This window comes from Misgurnus anguillicaudatus, chromosome 3 (genome assembly GCF_027580225.2).
Source record: "Misgurnus anguillicaudatus chromosome 3, ASM2758022v2, whole genome shotgun sequence".
NCBI classification, from domain to species: Eukaryota; Metazoa; Chordata; class Actinopteri; order Cypriniformes; family Cobitidae; genus Misgurnus; species Misgurnus anguillicaudatus.
Genome location: NC_073339.2, coordinates 5,958,480 through 5,964,576, shown reverse-complemented (window position 1 = coordinate 5,964,576; position 6,097 = coordinate 5,958,480).

Genomic DNA, 6,097 nt, shown 5'->3' with positions numbered 1-6,097 from the left:
GGATGATGCTTTACACGCAAACGCAAACTGTCATTACAACTAAATGTTACATTATTTTGTGTTAAAGGGATACTTCACCACAAATGCTGTAGTCATTTTCTTATCCAAACCTGTATTAATTTCTTTCTTTTTTTTTGATGAACACAAAATCATTTTGATAAATGATGGTAAGCGTGCAGCTAACAGAAAAAAGATCTAAGAACGTTCCTTGAAAGTTTCCTAAAAACGTTTTGGCAACATAAAATGTGTCCAGTTTGTATGTTTGCACCATAATACTTAATTCTGTGTAACTGAAACCTGTTGTACACAAACGTGGACACTTACATGCTTCATGTTCAATGAAAAATATTTGGTTATTATATTTATTGTTTTTTCCTAACCCCAAAATATCTGGAAGAAATCTGAAAAAATACAAACCAAAGCCTGAGTGTTCACACAATGTTTTAAACAACTGTTTTATATATTGACTTTTTTGCTTGCTATGTAAATGATAGAGAAACATTGCATTTCATTATTTTAAAATTGTTATAAAACATTATTTCTGAATGCTCAGTAAAAATATTGCTGTAGAAAACACAATGAACATATTAGAATTAGATGTTTCGTTTCATTTTAAGTCACCATTATGGTGATCAGTGTTTGTTTTAGTCTGACTTTATGAATATTCAGAAATAATGTTTTATAACAGTTTTAAAATAATAAAATGCTATGTTTTTCTATCATTTACATAATAACGAACAAAGTAAATATAAAAAACAGTTTATTTAAACATTGTGTGAACATTAAAGCATGACATTGTCATACCGTTTGAAAATGGTAGAATGTAACATTCCTCTAACTTTCAGACAACCCAGAACACTTTTTATGTTGGCAGAGCGTTTTTAGGGAACTTTCAAGAAATCTTCTTAGAACTTTTTTCTATTAGCTGGGCACACAGTTTCTTGGGGATCGAACCCACAACCTTGTGCTGCTAACACAATGGTCTAACAACTGAACTACAGGAACACTGTAAGACACTCTGTAGTAACACAAAGAGCTCTGAGAAACGCTCAGACTTTTTGTGTATTTTCATTGTGTCATATGGCTTTTAAATATTTAAATTCTTAGCATACTACTGTACTATTTAGTTTGTAAAATAGCTCTTTAATTGACTTCTGCGCTATTTATTAATATAAACTTGCGCTACTTTTTAAAAGTTTAGGGTTACTTGACTGAAATTAAATACATTTATCTGAGAGCATATGTTTAAACATTTTAAATTAGTTTTTTACACAAAAATATAATTGTACAAAAATACTGAGTAAAAAGCTGCCAAAAAAGAGGCCAGAATAGAAATGAAGTCCTTAAATAGGTTACCCCAATACCAGAAGATGCATGATAAAATGACACAATTTTAATATGCAAAGTGTGAATACATTGTGCCTAAAATGCTTAAATCATGCAGTTTTTGTTTATTTTGTATGAGAATATAAGATATTAATTTTGTTTACCTAAAATCTCAAATCAATATATACATTGTTTTGCACTTACCAGACAAAACTGATCTCTCACAGTTTGTGTATGAATTATTCAGAAACGAAGGGGTAAATTGTGTTTTTAAACTCCAGGGGGAGCTCTAAATATAAAGTTCAGAATTCAGTCCATTTTGAACCCTTTTCATGCCTGTTCAAGTAACATAATGCGGAATTTTGTCAAATTAGTGAATGTTAAGAATGGAGTTAACGGTAGGTTCCTAGCTCATTGTATTAGCAACACAAAGGTCATGGGTTCGATTCCCAGGAAACAGATTGAATGCATTTTGTTGCTTTGCGTAAAAGCATCTACAATATGTATAAATGTAGTTTTTTTGGCAATGGACTGCACACCGTTTGTTTGCCAACTGAAGACATGACATGTGTACGAGCCATGAGGTTCAGTAGGTGTTACAGAGTTACAGTCATTTTAAAAAGTTAATATCAGATGTAGCCCTCAAGAAACAAGAAAATTACCACCCAGACAACCTGTTGCCAAGATTTTCGATCCCACAGCATGTTATGAGTTTCAGTCAGAAACCTGACCAACCAGCGTGAGTGAGTCATACCCAGAGGATGCCATTAAAACAGCACAGATAGCTGTGATTCTGCCTCAAGATAAATGAACAGAAGAGGGAAGAGACAGGGAACCCATGTGGCAAAGCTGCTCAGAACAGAGAGATCTGAGAAAGAGAAATAGGAAACATGCGAGGTGATATGAGGAGAGAGATTGCAGTAGAAACGAGTGTACTCATTGTAAATAACATTTTTCACTTCAAAGACACACTGTAGTTCAGCTGAAGAACCTGACAAGTTGACCCAGATAAATACAATATGTACAATTTAATCTTTACATTGTCTGCAGAAGGCCGTGCCTTTCTGCCTTCATCGGCTGAGGTGCCCTTCTCATCAACCGTCAACCCCCCCTTAAAGTGTTCTGTTACTACTCTGCTAAAGATCCACTGTTTCCCATAATCCACTTGGTTTTTCCCGGCCGCTCCAGTGCATCTCTTACAATCTGTGTCCCGTCTTTGGAGAGTGGAGAGGACAGTAACAGCAAAATATCACATTCTTAGAATTACAATCCGTGTCTTATCAAATTAAAATACCCAATCATAAATATCACAAAATTTGTGATTGTTGACACACTTTGTAGACAAAAAAAATACAAAAAACATGCCTTCACAAAACAGAAGACAGGAAGGCTGCTAAAGGCAGTTCGACATTGCGAACATAGATTCAAAGCTCCAGCAAGCCAGCAGGTAAATCATATAGAATATTTAGCAGTTTGTTACACTTTTTTAAAGTATATTATAATCACTTGTCAAGTAATTTATAATAATAATAATCACATTTTATTAAAACCATATTAATAGTACCCTTAAGCCCGGGATACACAGCACGATTATTGGCTGTCCCAGACGAAAGATTGCCATTGTGAAACAATCGTCACGATTTCTGTGATCATGGCTCTTCATCGGTGATCCTACGTCGTACAGTGAGAGAGGTTCAAAGATAGCCTACGATAGTTTTCTGGCAGTGTCATAAATTTAACACGATCACCGCACAGTGTGTTTGCTGCTACGACCTGCATACTAGTATTTGTTTACCACTAGCTTATGCTGGTGGTGACGTTGCGCTAACGTGTGACGCAGCCGCCGAAGCTTCTGTGTTATCATTGTACAGTCTACATGCCTGTCGTACCAGAGTTTAAACTATGCATGTCGCACAGTGTGATAAGGTAATGATGATCTTATAGGAAGGCAAAAATCCTGCAGTGTATTCTGGGTTTTAGTGCCCCCCCCCTGGTTTGGGCCACCGCCCCTCAAAATTCACCTTGACATCTGCCCAACATTTGGAATTGACGTCCAAATCCAAAGTTGGCCCGTCAGCAAAATCAGATGTTGACCCGATGTCAAGACCCAAAGCTGGCCTGATGTCAAGACCCAATGTTAATCTGAATTCAAAATCCAACATTGATGTATTAATAATAATAATAATGCATTTTATGTCATGGCGCCTTTCAGAACACCCAAGGTCACCTTACAAACAATATACAGGTCACTGGATAGGACAGAACAAACAACATGTAAAATGCATTTAAGTCTCAATAAAACATTTCATAAAAAATGCCTGTATAAAAAGATATGTCTTTAGATGCTTTTTAAAAGTCAACAAGCACTCGCTATTGCGAACATCAAGGGGAAGAGAGTGGAATGAGAACTGCATTATTATTATTCGAAAGAAAGGGACGAAGACGGTCTGATTTCAAAATCCAACACAAGTGGATACAGCAATCTGACAACATAAGTGTTTTTTATAAGTCTGTGGACATTTATTATGAAATATTAGCTTACAACCTAAATGGTTTCTGCTTGATATCTGCTAAAAATTGGGTATTGACATCAAAGATCCCATGTTGATCCGACGTCAAGATGCAACGCTGATTCGATGTTAAGATCCAACGTTGATCCGACGCCATGATCCAACGTTGATCCGACATCAAGATCCAACGTTGATCCGACGTCAAAATCCAACGTTGATCCGAAATCGAAATCCAACGTTTATCCGACAGCATGATCCAACATTGATCTGACATCAAGATCCAACATTGATCCGACCTCATGATCCAACGTTGATCCGACGTCAAAATCCAACGTTGATCCAACGTTGATTTGTATTCAAAATCCAACGCAAGTGGATACAGCAAACTGACAACATTAATGTTTTTCCAGTATAAGTCTGTGGACATTTATTATGAAATATTAGTTTACAACCGGTTTCTGCAGATATTAAATAGTCTTAATTCACCTTGACATCTGCAAAAAATTGGGTTTTGCCGTCAAAGATCCCATGTTGATCCGACGTCAAGATGCAACCCTGATTCGACGTTAAGATCCAACGTTGATCCGACGCAATGATCCAACGTTGATCCGACGTCAAAATCCAACGTTGATCCGACATAATGATTCAACGTTGATCTGACATCAAGATCCAACATTGATCCGACCAAAAAAAATCCAACATTGATCCAACGTCATGATCCAACGTCATGATCCGACGTCAAAATCCAACGTTGATCCAACGTCAGGATCCAATGTTGATTTGAATTCAAAATCCAACACAAGTGCATACAGCAAACTGACAACATTAATGTTTTTCCAGTATAACTCTGTGGACATTTATTATGAAATATTAGCTTATAACCTAAAGGGTTTCTGCAGGTCTTAAAACGTCTCTGCAGAAAATGTGAGTGTCATTTACCTTTGCAAAACTTACTACAAAGATGACTGATATGGCTGATCATGCACTCATACCGTTTATTAGGTTAACCTTTTATGATCATATTGATTCATTAATTATAGCATCTGTATGCTTCAAGTCAACAGCAACTCTATTTGAATATGTTTGTTTATATGTATGAATTTATATTTGCCTGTTTGTGAGTATGAACTGTATTCATGGGTGTGCTTTCCAAAACCTAGTGCATTATCTACATGTGTTGCCTGTACTGGCAACACAGTATGTAGGATTGTGGCCAAAACTGGTATTGCAATCACAAAACTGGTGGCCAATACAAAAAATGACAACATAAACATCATTTGAGGGCTGCAACTCCACTTTTTAAACGACAATATTCTGGCCATACCACGGTTGTCAGTGATATAAGTATTTGAAATGAAAATGATTTCTTAATGTCTAGTGACATATCAGGGCCATTTTATGATTAATTTATATACATTTCTTACATACTGCTCCTTTAAGGTTTTTGTAGCATTCGAAAATCTTCACACACAGGACAGTTTTAAAATTCATAGCAACAACGTTCAAAGGTTTAACTTCGGTCAGTGATGTTGTTGCAGATGGCCACACAAATCAATGACAGAAATCTATTCTCTAATTTGATAGCATTACTATCTGATTGTTATTGATGTTGTAAATTGCATGACATTTCAGAAGAAGACCATGATAAGGTTGCATCTAAACACACGGGCATGCATGCACGCAGAGACAAATTGCTATACTGTGGTACTTTGATATGTACTAGTAACTATAGTACTGTAAGACAAATTTATTTGCGCATGTAACTCATGCTTGCATGCTTTTACTATTGCACTGCATGCAAGTATTCCTACCAAAGCAGTGTTAAAAAACATGATAAAAACCACGAAAGAACAGGGTATTAAAAGATGACTTTTTTATGGATCATCTACATTAGTGGTCATGTTCTCGATACACTGATTCAGAATCAGCATGAATCACATCGGCCCTATCACTTTTATCATTTATGTTGCTGGTTTGGAACAGCATGCATTGTGAATATTATTATACAAATACAATTGAATTGAACTGAATTGATGCAGACTGCAATCATGACAAATGGATACAAGCCTGCCCTAACACAAGTAAACCGTATTAACCCTCTACAAACTCTAATCACATTCTGTAAATAAATCACTACAGCGACCGTAACAAACCATAATGCGCCTGAAACGCAATGACACATAGTCAAATTAAACATTACAGCTGTGTCTCCCAAAGCCTGCCTAAATGTCAACAGAAATTCTATTAATCACTATTAAAAA